This window comes from Calliphora vicina, chromosome 3 (assembly GCF_958450345.1).
Source record: "Calliphora vicina chromosome 3, idCalVici1.1, whole genome shotgun sequence".
In the NCBI taxonomy this organism is placed as follows: domain Eukaryota; kingdom Metazoa; phylum Arthropoda; class Insecta; order Diptera; family Calliphoridae; genus Calliphora; species Calliphora vicina.
In genome coordinates, this window is record NC_088782.1 from 112,433,207 (window position 1) to 112,450,378 (window position 17,172).

The window sequence follows — 17,172 nt, forward strand, 5'->3', positions numbered from 1 at the left end:
TTTTGGAAGTGTGCCTTATATGGGGGCTATGACCAATTAGGGACCGATCACCTTGAAATTAGGTCGTGTGATTTATGTCTATATGAAACTTTACTATGTTGAATTTTGTGAGTATACCAACATTTTTAAGCGATTTATGCACGTTTAAGTGATTTTCGGAAGCGGGTCTATATGGGAGCTATGACTAGTTATGGACCGATCGTAACAAAATTTGGTGACATGAATTTTGTATATATAAAACTTGTTTGGAACGCAATTTGTGGAGATACATTTATAAATTAAACATTTATGACCGATAAAGTCCAATTTCGGAAGGACATTTGTATGGGGGCTAGGTGAAATAATGGACCGATTTCATCCAATTTCAATAGGCTTCGTCCTTGGGCCGAAAAAATTATATGTACCAAATTTGATCGAAATATCTTCAAAATTGCGACCTGTACTCTACGCACAAGGTTTACATGGACAGCCAGACGGACGGACATCCTGTAATCGACTCAGAAAGTGATTCTAAGTCGATCGGTATAGTTTAAGGTGGGTATTAGACCAATATTTTTGGGCGTTACAAACATCTGCACAAACGCATTATACCCTCCCCACTATGGTGGTGTAGGTAGACGTAAACACTAAATAAAATAGATTTGAATTCTTTTATTTATTTTAAAAACTTATTTTACTTAGGATGATTCAAAACAAAAAAAAATAGTTTTTATTTTATTTGATGCTGTTTGATCTTACAAAACACTTGTAAGAGTAAACACGTCAAACAAATGTGTGATAAAAAAGTGGTTACGCTTTTTGGAGCAAATATTTGCCATGTGTGACCCTACCTTTAGATTTTGAAACAAGTTTCTTAAAGAAAATGGTCCTAAGAATTCGCAACAATTTTTTTATAGGAAATGTTGCTTGCAATTCGTAATATATTTATTTAAGGAAATTATGCTGGGTATTCATAACAAGGAAATGTTTCTTGGAGCTAGCAACAAAATTACCATAGGAAATGTTGCCTGGAATATCTGTACGAAATGTTGCTTGGAATTAACCATTTCTACCAAAATGTTGTCGAAGATTCGAATTAACTTCAAAAGAAATATTGCCTCGAATTTGCAACAAACTTTTAGAGGAAATGTTGCTTTGAATTCTCAACATGTTTCGATTGGAAATGTTGCTTAAATTTCTCAAAAAATTTATATTAAAGTTAAGTTTCATTTCATTTCAAACATTATGATATTAATATTGATATTATTTTAGCAATATCAATATTGTTTTAGTACTAGAATCTTCTCTTTATATTGCAGTTCAATTACACATTTCCATATCAAATAAATTTTTTTTAATTTTTGGAAAACTATATTTTTATTTGTTGGCACTTTAAGCTGTTCACAAATATGTGTGTTGAAAACACCATCATTGTCAGTCATTGCACTTTTAATAGAGAATGTTGTTCATAATGTTTGCATTTAATTGTTGACAATTGACATAAATTTCGAAAACAACCATAACTTCATATTTAATATAATAAAAATTAAATTACATGCATTTAAAATTAAAACATTCATATGATAAATTTTTAAATGCCATAAATACGAACAACAACAAAAAAATATAAAAAAATAAGAGAAATAAAAACAAATGTGCAAACATTATTTTTGTTTGCAATTATAATTGTCACGCAATTGTCAAATTGATGTTTAAACTAAACATACAACGAAGACAACATGTCAGAGCCAACAGACAGGATGTCTGATTGTCAGTTGGAGCGGGTATGTAGAAAGTACTATGAATATACTTCTACATATCAAGCTTTTTAATAGAAACTATAGCACAGCTAAACATATTTTAAACACATCCTCAAAACATATAAAATATACATATGTATGCAATATAAAGAGAGGCAAGTAGAAAGGAAAATGTTTATAGAATATGCTTGCATATCATTTGATATGTTGATGCCACGCTTTATGTAGCCATAAACAACTACATATTTATACTATGCAGCAGCTTGTTAATGTTGATTTGCTGCTGCTGATGCTAACAACAAGCTTCAACAGATGTTAGATATTTTTTTTTACCCCGTCCATGGCATCACTACCACGAAACACAAACCAAAAGAAGCGGCCTTATGTGCTGTTGTAATTATTATTGTCATTGCATACGAACTGCGCAGAGTTTTTTTTTTCTCCACATTTTGTTTAATTTTCTTTTGTTGCAGCCAGTGATGAAGCATGCAACTCAGCAAGTTATAACTAACTTGTCATGCAATTAACACAACGTTTTGCAACAAGTTTTAATTTGATTTTTTTTTTCTCTCTTTTTTTTCTGTTTGCAATTTATTTGTAGTTTTTCTGTTTTCTCTTGTGATGCGTATGTGTGTGTTTTTGTTTTGTATTGTGTGTTATTTGTGATGTTGCATGCAGTATAATTCTTTGTTGCATGTTTGCTCATTGGTAGTTTTGTCGTTGGGACTTTTTTTTTTTTTTTGGTTTCAATGTTGTTTTATCATTCCGTTAGTTAATGAATACAATGGTTGTAATGGAGCGGATATTAGGGAAGTAGCAATGTGATAAGGTTTTCTATAAGAAAACTCATTTCGAATGAAGTTTTCTATAAGAAAACTCATTTCGAATGAACTTTTATATAAGAAAACTCAATTCGAATGATGGTTTTTATAAGAAAACACATTTCGAATGAAGTTTTCTATAAGAAAACTCTATTCGAATGAAGTTTTCTATAAGAAAACTCTATTCGAATGAAGTTTTCTATAAGAAAACTCTATTCGAATGAAGTTTTCTATAAGAAAACTCTATTCGAATGAAGTTTTCTATAAGAAAACTCTATTCGAATGAAGTTTTCTATAAGAAAACTCTATTCGAATGAAGTTTTCTATAAGAAAACTCTATTCGAATGAAGTTTTCTATAAGAAAACTCTATTCGAATGAAGTTTTCTATAAGAAAACTCAATTCGAATGATGGTTTTTATAAGAAAACACATTTCGAATGAAGTTTTCTATAAGAAAACTCTATTCGAATGAAGTTTTCTATAAGAAAACTCTATTCGAATGAAGTTTTCTATAAGAAAACTCATTTCAAATGAAGTTTTCTATAAGAAAACTCATTTCAAATGAAGTTTTCTAGAAGAAAACTCATTTCAAATGAAGTTTTCTATAAGAAAACTCATTTCAAATGAAGTTTTCTATAAGAAAACTGATTTCAAATGAAGTTTTCTATAAGAAAACTGATTTCGAATGAAGTTTTCTATAAGAAAACTGAGTTTTCTATAAGAAAACTCATTTGAAATGAAGTTTTCTATAAGAAAACTCATTTGAAATGAAGTTTTCTATAAGAAAACTCATTTCAAATGAAGTTTTCTATAAGAAAACTTATTTCAAATGAAGTTTTCTATAAGAAAACTCATTTCAAATGAAGTTTTCTATACGAAAACTCATTTCAAATGAAGTTTTCTATAAGAAGACTCATTTCAAATGAAGTTTTCTATAAGAAAACTCATTTCGAATGAAGTTTTCTGTAAGAAAACTCTATTCGAATGAAGTTTTCTATAAGAAGACTCTATTTGAATGAAGTTGTCTATATGAAAACTAATTGGGAATGAAGTTCTTTATAAGAAAACTCATTTTGAATGAAGTTTTCTTGAAGAAAACTCAATTTCAAAATAATTTTTCTATTTCGAATGAAGTTTTCTATTAGAAAACTCTATTCGAATGAAGTTTTCTATAAGAAAACTCATTTCGAATGAAGTTTTCTATATGAAAACTCTATTCTATAAGAAAACTCTATTCGAATGAAGTTTTCTATAAGAAAACTCTATTCGAGTGAAGTTTTCTATAAGAAAACTCTATTCGAGTGAAGTTTTCTATAAGAAAACTCTATTCGAGTGAAGTTTTCTATAAGAAAACTCTATTCGAATGAAGTTTTCTATAAGAAAACCCTATTCGAATGAAGTTTTCTATAAGAAAACTCTATTCGAATGAAGTTTTCTATACGAAAACTCTATTCGAATGAAGTTTTCTATAAGAAAACTCTATTCGAATGAAGTTTTCTATAAGAAAACTCCATTCGAATGAAGTTTTCTATAAGAAAACTCATTACGAATGAAGTTTTCTATAAGAAAACTCATTTCGAATGAAGTTTTCTATAAGAAAACTCATTTCGAATGAAGTTTTCTATAAGAAAACTCATTTGAAATGAAGTTTTCTATAAGAAAACTCATTTGAAATGAAGTTTTCTATAAGAAAACTCATTTCAAATGAAGTTTTCTATAAGAAAACTCATTTCAAATGAAGTTTTCTATAAGAAAACTCATTTCAAATGAAGTTTTCTATAAGAAAACTCATTTCAAATGAAGTTTTCTATAAGAAAACTCATTTCAAATGAAGTTTTCTATAAGAAAACTCATTTCAAATGAAGTTTTCTATAAGAAAACTCATTTCAAATGAAGTTTTCTATAAGAAAACTCATTTCAAATGAAGTTTTCTTATAGAAAACTTCATTTCAAAAGAAGTTTTCTATAAGAAAACTCATTTCAAATGAAGTTTTCTATAAGAAAACTCATTTCAAATGAAGTTTTCTATAAGAAAACTCATTTCAAATGAAGTTTTCTATAAGAAAACTCATTTCAAATGAAGTTTTCTATAAAGAAAACTCATTTCAAATGAAGTTTTCTATAAGAAAACTCATTTCATTTCACTTCATTCGAAATGAGTTTTCCTATAGAAAACTCATTTCGAATGAATTTTTTTTATAAAGAAACTCAATTCTGAGAAACCATCGCCCTAATGTCCCCCTATGAGAACATACACAAAGTCTCTCAGCACATTTACCACAGTCATATTCTATTAGTAAAAAGTACCATGGTTTTATTTAAGTCTATTTGGTTTTTTATTTTAGTTTATTTTTTTCACATTTAATTGTTGTACTCGTAAGTATAAATATATTTTAAAACAAAAAAATAACTAAATTATTGTACAGGCTACATTGTCGACTATTGTTGAGTATAGTAAAAAACTTATACTCGTACTATTACAATTGCGTATAGAAGTTAACAAAAAAAAAAACTGAACAAATATTTTCTATGATTAAACAGTAAAGAACATAAACTAATTGACTGGGAACATTAAGCAGGAGACTGTGTTGGTTTAAACTAATTAAACTAAAAAGGGCAAAACAAGCAAACAAAACCAGGAAGAATAATAAAATGTTATTTAAATTACATTGAGGTTAAAGTTGAAGAATTTAGGGTCATTTAGGATTAAGGAGTTGAAGTTGAAGGTGATATAAATAAAACTAATATAATGGTTTCAATGTTTTCGAAATATATTAATAACAGCTAGAAGTATTTGCTAATAAAAGGCTAAAGGAAATATTGAAAAAATGAGAGCAAATTGCGATTTAAGATCATTTGTTAGGCTACTTTATACTGCAGCTTAATATAAGTCGTATAATAAATATAGCCTACTTTTAGGCTTATAATAATATTAAAAATTGACTGCATATTTCTAGAACTTCGTGAAATTCCCTAAACTAATTACATTTTAAATTCATTTCTCTCTATTTTTAAAAGCTTCTTATATACCCTATTATCCAATTACAGCTTTAACTCAAAAATTAGCTGCTAAAATCAGCTTTGTGTGAATTGAAAAATTTTCATGTTTGAAAAATATGTATTGAGCAAATTTTTTTTTTTTTTTGCTCTAATCCCATTTTCATCGAAATCAAACAAACCGTATGAATTTTTCCAGCAAATGCGACTAATTAGAATTATTTTCATTTTGCAGTTTTCTACAACGTTGTTTGGAGTTGTATTGTATGTCATTATAGCGCTAACATAATGGATTTTGTTTGGTTTTATTTTCGGAAAAGGGAAAAAACTTTCAATATCCATTGTTCTCAAAGAAACCTTAAAGAAATAGAGTTAAATAAAACTTACAGTGGAATATGGGTAATACAAATGATAGAAAAGAAAGAGCCATCTTTACTGCAAATAGTTTTTTTGAAGTGCTCCTGTTCTTTTGCTTTTCACAGCTTAAACAAATGTAAGGAAATGGAGATAGAAAGACAAAGTCTGCACTATTTTTTTGGGGGATTTTATTTGCTGTTGAAGTTTTTGTATAATATTTTTGGTAGCAGACACGTTTCGTAGTAGATGTCTCTGTTTATAAACGTGAGCTCAATGTTGCATGTCATTGCCTGTATTAAATTTTATTTCAATGTTTTTTTCTGTTTGCTGCTATTTTTTTTTTTGTTGTTTTTTCTCTTTATTTGTGGTAAAAAGTTATATTTTACAGCATTTGTAAGTTTTACATTAAATTTAAATTCTGATATTTGTAGGAAGAATATTTAAGAAATAGTTGTATTAAAGTTGACTACTTTAAAGATAAGCTAAGTCTGCGGGATTATGGGATTTGACTGCACTGAAATGTAAAAAAGAATTCTTAATTACACTGTTTGTAATTTTATAAGTCATGGAAATATAACCATATACGAACAGCAGTACGTGATAAAATTTGCGGCCTCGGTGTTATTTTTGCAAAAAGGTGATAATTTACTCAGACTTATATCTTGCAAACAGTTCGGAATTTCAAGATCAAAATCACAAATCGATTTTTTACCTTTTTTCTCTAGGTAGCAAACCGTTCAAAATTCAAGGAAATAATCAACTACAAAAATATACCAAAGAAATCAATAAACAACTTTCTAGAAAATGAGAACTTCCTAGGAATGATTCTTAACACCGTTTAGGTAGGTCAATATAAGTTAGTAAGAAAAAACTAAAGGAATTATGTGTTTCACCGTACGACACTCAATATTAGACACGAACCGGATGATGGAGAAAAACTGCGTTTACAGTTTTTCATTTCGTGATCCTGTTTCCTTTTAAAAGGACTTCAAATTTTCAGAGGAGTACATTTTAAAAAAAAATGTTTTAAAATACTTCTGATCATCCTACTATGTCAAATTTGGTATCAAATGATCAAGAGGAGTTGTAAAATATTTCGTATTATTTTTGTTTTATCCTGTAAAGATCAAAAGATGTCAAAAATGTCCTTTCAAATTTTTATCCTTGAATATCCTTTTAGATTTCCAATAATTTTTTTTTAAAAATATAATGAGTTAAAGATTCAAATATTGAATACCACATGCCAAAATTTCATCATTCTATCTTAACGACTTAAGTGTTAAAAAATATTTTAAATTTGAATTATTTGATTTTTATACCCTACACCATCATAGTGGGAAGGGTATAATGCGTTTGTACAGATGTTTGTAACGCCCAAAAATATTAGTCTAACACCCACCTTAAAGTATACCGATCGACTTAGAATCACTTTCTGAGTCGATTAAACGATGTCCGTCCGTCTGGTCGGCTGGCTGGCAGTCCATGTAAACCTTGTGCGCAGAGTACAGGTCGCAATTTTTTTCGGCTCAAGGACCAAGCCTATTGAAACTGGCTGAAATCAGTCCATTATTTCACCTAGCCCCCATACAAATGTCCTCCCGAAATTGGACTTTATCGGTCATAAATGTTTAATTTATATATGTATCTCCACAAATCCCGCTCTAAATAAGTTTTATATACACAAAATTCATGTTACCAAATTTTGTTACGATCGGTCCATAATTAGTCATAGCTCCCATATAGACCCGCTTCCGAAAATCGCTTTAACGTGTATAAATCGCTTAAAAATGTTGGTATACACACAAAATTCAACACAGTAAACTTTAATATAGACATAAATCACACGACCTAATTTCATGGTGATCGGTCCATAATTGGTCATAGCCCCCATATAAGGCCCACTTCCGAAAATCACTCAAAAATATAAATTATTGAAATTTTAAAAGAAAAATGTTTTTGCTCTTTCACTTAGTGTAGGGTATTATATGGTCGGGCTTGACCGACCATACTTCCTTACTTGTTTATATTTTATTTTAATATTTCATTCGAAAAAAAAATATAACAAAATCCGTTGTGAAAATCAACGAAGAAGACTTTTTAATAAACAAGTAAAATGGTATAGTCGGGCAATAGCCGACCTTATGATACCCTACACCGGGTATATGATTAGAGTTTTCAATTGATATAAAACTTATTTGTGTGGAATCTTATTTGAATACACACATTTTAGGTAGTGGGCCTTATATGCGAGCTATGACTAATTATGGACCAATCGTCACAAAATTTGGTGGGAAGAATTGCGAATATATGAAACATATTTGTGTTGAATTTTGTTTGGATACTGACATCTTTCAGAGATTTATATATATTAATGACATTTTCGAGAATGTTGCTTATATTAGAGCTATGGAATATTGTTGACCGATCGTCACGAAATTTGGTCGTGAGAGTTCGGCTTACATAAAACTTAATTGTGCTGAATTTGGTTTGAATATGTTTATAATTAAGATATTTCTGAGAGCTTAACTATTTTCAAATAATCCAATTGTATGGGGGGGCTAGGATAAGTAGTGGGCTGATTTTAACCAAATTCAATAGGCTTTGTCCTTGGGGCAATATAAAGGTTTGTGCCAAATTTTGTCGAATTATCTTTAAACCTGCGACCTGTAGTTTGATTACAAGGTTTACATGGATGGACGGACAGACGAACGGACATCGATTAGTCGACTAAGAAAGTGATCCTGAGCAGATTGGTATATTTTAAGTTGGGTGTTGGGACAATATTTTTGTATGTTGCAAACAACAGCCCTAACCCATTATACCTCCCCCACATGGTGGTGTAGTTTATAAACATGCACTTTTCTTAATAAAACTTTTTGTATACTAATAATTTTTTTTTATATTTTAATTTGACCTTTATATATATAAAGGACTAGCTGAACCCGGTCCGCGTTGCTGGCCTTTAGAAAACATCTGTTTTATATTGCATATCGATCTCGATTTTAATATACAGTGTCGGTGAATCAACCTTCAATGTTAATACATGTAGTCGCATTTCGGCTGGTTCTAATGAATTCAAAAATTCAGTATGGAAATATCTTATTCATGACCCTATAAGCAAACCAAATTGTTTATTACAGACAGAAAATTAAAATCTGACTTTACACTGTTACCTAATAGGCTTTTCTGAAGACACCGTGAAAATATCATCAAAATAGGTCCAGCCATTTTTGAGTCCATAAGGAACATATATACACACATCCATTTTTATGAAATATAGGGCATTAGCGGTATAATGTAAAAATTAGATTTTTACACACCCCTCCGCCCACAGACCGAATATCAAAAATCTGACTATACAGTGTTACCCGCTGGGATATTCTGAAGATTCCCTGAAAATTTCATCAAAATCGGTGGAGCCGTTTTTTATATATATAGATGGCATTAGCGGTATAATGTAAAAATTTGATAATGCCACGCCCCTCCGCCCACAGACCGAAAATCAAAAATCTGACCTTACAGTGTTACCCGCTAGACTATTCTGAAGATTCCCTGAAAATTTCATCAAAATCGGTCCAGCCGTTTTTGAGTTCATTCGGAACATACATACATACATACACACATACAAACATCCATTTTTATATATATAGAAGAATAGATAGATGAACTTATGACATTTAGTATTGAATATTTGGGTCTTTAACGCACTATTTTTATAAAAAAAAATTATTGGCAATCTTAAAGGATAAACATTTTAAAGAGCAATTTTGACATGTTTTGATCCCTACATGATAAAATAAAGATAATACAAAATATTTTACAACTCTTCTTGTTCTTTTGACATACAATTTGTCATTGTTGGAATAGCAGGAGTATTTTTAAATATTTTTTGAAAAATGTACTTCTTTGAAGTCCTTAAACAAGGACACAGGATCACAAAATGAAAAACTGAAAACACAGTTTTTCTCCATTAAATTTATAGTTTCTAATGATTTTTTCTCTATTTGTCGGACGGTGTTTTACACCATTAACTATTAAATTATTATAAACTAAAGCATACTTTTAGGCAGCTTTAAAAAAATGTATTTCTGAATTTATTTCGAAAGTTTTTTGCGATTTTGACCTTGAAGATGAAGTTGTTTTGATTTGATATGTTCACAATTTTTGTTCTTTATGACAAGGGCTACAACTTCACCTCAGAGAGTAAATCAAAATTCCGAACTATTTGCAAGATATGAGCCTGAGAAAATTATCAGTATAACGAAATGAAAATCAGAAAACACAGTTTTTCTTCATTCAATTTATAGTTTCAGACATATATCATCCGGTTCATGCCTAACGATTTTTTTCTATATTTGTCGGACGGTGTTTTGGACCATTAACTATTAAATTATTATAAACTAAAGCATACTTTTAGGCAGCTTTAAAAAATGCATTTCTAAATTTATTTCGAATAATTCCGATTTTATTTGATATGTTCACAATTTTTGTTCTTTATGACAAGGGCTATAACTTTGCCTCAGAGAGTAAATCAGAATTCCGAACTGTTTGCAAGATATGAGCCTGAGAAAATGATCACTTTTCTGCAAAAATGACACCAAGGTCCCAAATCTTTGGGGGCCCATAAAAAAATGCATGACTTTGGGCAAAACTTGGAGACACGTGTTTTTATTTTTTGGTCTTCCATGACTCAAAAAATTACACACAGTGTAACTAAAACTAAGATTTATTTCTGTTGACGGTTAAAAGTGGCTCTCTCTCTAAAACGCCATAGTAATTCGAAACTAAATGAGTCAAAATCGGGAAACATATTTTTTAATCCGATTTTTTTTTCGTAACCACAAATCAATGTCTGTATTTTTTTTCAATAAACTTCTGAGATTATTAGCATGTTCAATTAATTTTACTAAAAGAAAATTTCTTAATTACAAATGATTTTTTATTTGCTTTAACAACAAAATTGTTTAAAAAAAAAGTTTCCACATAATTTAACTTTATGTAGGTTTTGTGTTGCAACATTTAATACCAAAAGCTGTATTTATTATTATTTTTTCTTTATTAATTTAAACAAAAAAAAAATATTTACCTTTAACTTTTTATGCGTTAAATGATGAATGCATCAAGCTGCTAGCTGCAGAAATGGCTGGCGTCGGCCTAGACCGTTTGCAAGTCTAGTTGGCTGAAATGACCGTTTACACTGACACCGTGTGTGAGTGTGTTATTTGTTATTTTTGATCCACTTTACAAATTTATTTAATTAAAATACACACTACTGTTTTTATTATTTTATTTTCATGTTTTTTTTTTTGTTGTTGTACGTTTCTTTATTATTTAAACAAAATAATGGTAAAATTGTTGTTTTCCCTTGTTTCCATTTAGCCTTATGGCCATATTATATTGTTGTTGCTGCTGCTGCTATTGCTGCTGATGATGTTGATGTTGATGTTGCTATTGTTGTTATAGTGCTGCTTGATGCCTGTGGCAAATTGCAATAATTATCTACAATGAAAATGAAAGACACATACACAGAAGAGAGAATATTAATACAGCGCTCAAACAAATAAAAATTAAACTTTAAATAAATACAATAACAGCGAAAAAGAAATAATAAAAATATTAAAAAAAAATTCAAGTGAAATTAATGAATTTAACTTTCAATCGTATTTAAAAAAATAATTATTTTTTAAAGATTTTTTGTTTACAGAAAAAAAAACATACATTTGCTTTATGTATAAATAAAAGGCTTGTATATTTACATAAATGAATTAAATGGGGAAAAAAATAAAAACTTTTGTAGGTGTGTGTATTAATATGTATTTTTAAATACATACACACCTACTTAAAATTTGAACATCCTTTTTAAATAAAATACCGGTACAGTGGAAGACAGAATAACTGAAACATCCCAGCATTTAAGCAATGTCTTATCACTTGGCTGACACCAATTTATATATTTTGGGTCATTTGAATCGTATGTGCTCTTTGTAGTGCAGAGAGAAGACAATTGGTTACTTTAAACATCCCAGGTAATCTAGTTTGAAGTCAATTGTCACTTTAGTGTCTCTAAGTAACCAATAGTGTAGTCACTTTAAACGTTTATCTTATACTGTACTTAGAAAGTAGTTATTTTTGACACTAGAAGTCATCTATTATAGAGTTCTCGGAGGAACGTTTTTTTAAAAGCAATTGGAGCAATTGGAATTGGACTGCTTAATGATTATAGTAACCATTAGTTTTAAATTTTTATTTATTTTTCCCTTCAATTTCATCTGCCACTGTTTGTGTATTTATATTTCATTTACTATTATTGCAACAAATAAATAAAAATTTTATAAATTATTACATTTTAATATGTTATTTCCCGTTTTTATTATGTAGTTTTATGGTTGAAAAGTGTTTTTTTACAGTTCTTTTTATGCACATACATATTTGGGTATTAAAAGGTCTGTCATAATATTTAAATAGCAGATATGGTCAATAAAAGGCACCACAAAGGTCAAAGGTGAAATGATTTAAAATGAATAGAACACAAGGAAATAACGAACGAAATTAACTGGAAAGAGAAAGAGAATATATCAAGATATTCTCATACATCGAACCAAATGTCAGCAGGATGTAAATAGTACTGAAGAAACAACCACCCATTAAAACCTGATGAAATGTCAGTAGTATACGAAATTCCAAATTGCGTATTAGATGAAGGGTTAGATGAAGTTTAATACCCAATTTGGAATTTCGTGTACTGCTGACATTCCATCAGGTTTTAATGGGTGGTTGTTTCTTCAGTACTATTTACAACCTGCTTATTTTGTTAGATGAAGTTAGATGTGGGAAACCACACAAAATTAATATTTTAAATGGCACATCAATAACGGAGAGAAAAAGCATTTATTGATACAAAAATATTTTTTGATAACCAGATATTTCAAAAGTTACGATGCTTAGCCTAATGTGTGGTTATCCACACATGTGTAATTTATATGTATTTTGCACTAGGAACAGTATTTATTGTCGTCAAATGAGCTGTTTCTGTCAAAAAGTTTTTTTTTTTTTTTTTTTATTCACGCTTGTGTGGGAAACCACACAAAATTAATCTTTTTTAAAAAAATTAATCGAAGTTCAAGAAATTTCTTAAATGCCACGTAATTTAGGGAAAGGAAACGCATTAATTGATACAAAAATATCTTTGATAATAAGATATTTCACAAGTGACTTTGGTTACCCTGGTGTGTGGTTATCCACACATATGTTTCTATGCTTTTTACATTAAGAACAGCATTTTTTGTCGTAAAATGATTGGTTTCTGCTAAAAAGGTATTTAATGTACCCATAGTCGTAACAAAAATGTGTGTGTAAATATTAAAGATAATCTAAATGTGTGTAAATATATTGAACCTAAACTAATTTGATGTAATAGATAAAAACTATTTAAATAAATATGTTATTGATGGTAAATTATGATTTAAACTACAACAACTTATGTTGCTAGTGTAAAATACATAGACATAACGTATGTGTGGAAAACCACACAAGGCCATAAACAATGTACACTGTGCTGAGCGTAAGACAAGGGCTAATTTGGGGTCGCCAAAGATATTTAGTCCTACTTTTAACCCTTTTCATTTGATTACTCGCCATTTTTCTAAAACTTTCTAAGGTTTCCTTTACCTGCTTTATTATCTAAATTATATTTCATTTGTACTTATATTATATAATATATTTTTAAATATTTTTTTTTTTGTCAAACACAACTTCATTTATGTGTGTGTTTTTGTAATAGTTAATGTAAATTGTAAAGTATACTTTGGGATTTTATCATAAATCAAAATTAAAATGAATTTTTTAAACATTAAATAAATATTAGTTTTCAATGATAAATAGTCTTTATAAAATTTATAAATAGTGTACTTATGTAATATTGGCAATAAATTATTATTAATAATTATTAAATATGGACTTAATAACCACACTTATATTTAAATAATAATTCACTAAAATTAAGGATAAAATGTAAAAAAGGTAAATAAAATAGATATTATTGAAATAATGAGAAATTTATTGAACTGGAATTCAATAGAACTAGAACAGAACTAGAACAGAACTAGAACAGAACTAGAACAGAACTAGAACAGAACTAGAACAGAACTAGAACAGAACTAGAACAGAACTAGAACAGAACTAGAACAGAACTAGAACAGAACTAGAACAGAACTAGAACAGAACTAGAACAGAACTAGAACAGAACTAGAACAGAACTAGAACAGAACTAGAACAGAACTAGAACAGAACTAGAACAGAACTAGAACAGAACTAGAACAGAACTAGAACAGAACTAGAACAGAACTAGAACAGAACTAGAACAGAACTAGAACAGAACTAGAACAGAACTAGAACAGAACTAGAACAGAACTAGAACAGAACTAGAACAGAACTAGAACAGAACTAGAACAGAACTAGAACAGAACTAGAACAGAACTAGAACAGAATTAGAACAGAACTAGAACAGAACTAGAACAGAACTAGAACAGAACTAGAACAGAACTAGAACAGAACTAGAACAGAACTAGAACAGAACTAGAACAGAACTAGAACAGAACTAGAACAGAACTAGAACAGAACTAGAACAGAACTAGAACAGAACTAGAACAGAACTAGAACAGAACTAGAACAGAACTAGAAAGAACTGTGCTAGAACTTAAAAGAACTAATAAAATCATATACGTTAATATTATACAAACTTTGTGCTCTTTAGAAACGAATTTTAAATTCGTCACTGTCCAAAAAAGAAAACTTTTTTTTAGCAATAATTTATTTCACAGTTAGCAGTTTTGTAAATTACCCTTTTAGCAAAAAACCGCTTTGTAATCAATGGCCTGCTTTGAATGGGCTTTTAAAATAATTCGTTTTATTTTCTGATGTGATTTCCGTCAAGTCAACAAATTTGTTTAAATTATGAAATTTGATACACAGTGAGTTTTTGTTGTTAAACATTCTTTAAAGCTAAAATAGTTTTAAATCAGTTTCTTACTTAAATAAACAAATAAATGGATTTTGCATTATTAAACTTGATGTTTGTTTAGAGTTAATGTATTTAAATAGCAGGGGAGTTTTAAAAGTTGTTTAGAAATTGAAGAAAAAGAAAATTTTTCATTTTTAGTTGCAAGATAAATATCAAGATATGAGTTAAACAATTGGATTTGTAAAAGGACTTTTGGGTCTGCCTTGAAAATATTGAAGCCGATTTTCATCTTAAGCTAAATAAACTTTTGTATAGACAGTTTTTTTTTCATTCGAAACATCTATTTTGTAACCACAGCAAAAATATTTTATTGTTTATTTGTTGTTGTATACAGAATGTAATTTAATTCTGTCAGCAGTAAATGGTTTTCTGAAAATAAAACTGTGTGCTGAAGTCTGGAGTGGAGTAGTAGATGTGGCATCGTATCGTATTGAATTGAAATTGTAAGTAAACAAAACGCTTAAATTCCAAATGACATATGAGCATGTGTATTTATCTGTGTAACTACTAGATACATGTACTTACGGATACACAATTTAAATAACTTTGTTTCAGTATGTTTATTATAATAAAAGCTTACTAACGGATTTTTATTTTATCATGTCTCTGGTTTTACATTATTTTACTTAATATTTTATGGCTTTAAATAAAACAACATACAATACATACTACTGCTTACTATGTACTTTAAATATTTATGTAAAACCAAGAGAGCTGCTTATGTAAATAACTGTTTTTGAATGAATTTAAAATTAAAAAAAAAAATTGGAAAGATAACAAATTTTTGTATTTAAGAATAAATAACCATATTTTTTTATTAACCTTGACAGACTCAACAAAAAGCTGTTTATCACGATTCTATTATCACTAAGATAAATATTAAATTTTGAATAAATTTCATTGTTAAGAGAGTTTTTTTTAAAGTTGGAGATCAACATTAAATATAATAAATAATAAGATATAAATATTTATACTTATCTAGAATAGTTAATTAAAAAAGAATTAAAGTTTTTATTAAAAGCTACTGTAATTGATTATAAATGAGTTTAAATAAAAGTTTGTGTATTTTTAATTTGTTGATTTAATGAGCAATAACTCAAATAAGAATTCAAAACAGATGTTGTGCCAAATTGTGCCAAATCACCTTCAGCAAAACATGTGGAAAAATTAAGAAAGTTTTTAAAGTAATGAGGTTTGGATATCAATATGTTTTGAATAACTCTTAATTACAAATGCAACGAATGAAACTGAATCAGTATTAATGACATTTTTAAGAAAACCCAAAGAAGAGTTTTAAAGGAAAATCACAAAAAATTCAGAGATATTGGATCAATTGGTGATTAAAACCCCATTGATAATGATTGTTGAATGCCCAGAAACATATTTTTTTGAAAGGCATCTCAACAGGAATAGCTTTAAAGTGTTTCCTTAGGCCCTTTCGACTCTATCCTATTATTTTTTTTCGAGATTTTGAAATAGGGCAAATTTTCGAAAATTTTAAAGCTAAAAAAAGATTTTCATTACTTATACAACATTGGCCATCACGTGATTGTATGCCAAAAAGTTCGCCAAAATTAGTTATTTGCCTAATGTGCATGTCATTGGAAGTCTACTACCAGTGTTGCCAGTTTAGCCTTTTTGAGGCTAAATTTAGCCTTTTTATTTACTCTTTAGCCTCGAAATTTTGGTTTTAGCTTCGTGGCTTTTTTCTAGCCTTTTCTTAATTTCAAAATAGCCTTTTTTGAAATTAAAAAAGGCTAAAAATTTCGAGACTAAAGAGTAAATAAAAAGGCTAAATTTATATTTGTGAACCATTTTCATTTTAATTCATTACTGATTTTCATTTAGCTTTTCAACATACTCAAGAATTGTGCAGTATTAAAAGAACAAATAACAATTGCCAATATCAAGTGGTTCAAAATGAAATAGAGTATTTTATATCTGAAAGCTTAAATGTCTAGCAAATTCTCTTTCAAGACAAAATTGTTATTACACATTATATTCATCACTATATAATGGACAAGAGCCCCACAAACTCCTGAAGACTTGTGATACTCGATGGCGATCAATAGCCGTTAAACGTCTTGTGGATCTATGCTTCGAGTTAAAACCCATTTTGTTTTAATTTCGTCAAACCAGCAATTCTAAAAAGCCAAACTTTTAAGTAATTAATACACTGATTATAATTTGGCGTACCATCTTTTTTAAAACCAGTATTGCACAAAGTACAAAAAGTAAA

At 28.9% G+C, this 17,172-nt stretch overlaps 1 protein-coding gene across 1 annotated transcript in view; it reads right to left on the reverse strand.

Annotated features, from left to right (window-relative positions):
- The window catches only part of LOC135956096 (uncharacterized), a 231,103-nt gene that overhangs the window by 43,001 nt on the left and 170,930 nt on the right, over positions 1–17,172 (reverse strand). Inside the window, exon 5 of the mRNA XM_065506591.1 lies at positions 11,001–11,413. The gene's annotated coding sequence lies outside the window, so the exon portion shown is untranslated. The remainder of the gene's footprint in view (positions 1–11,000; positions 11,414–17,172) is intronic.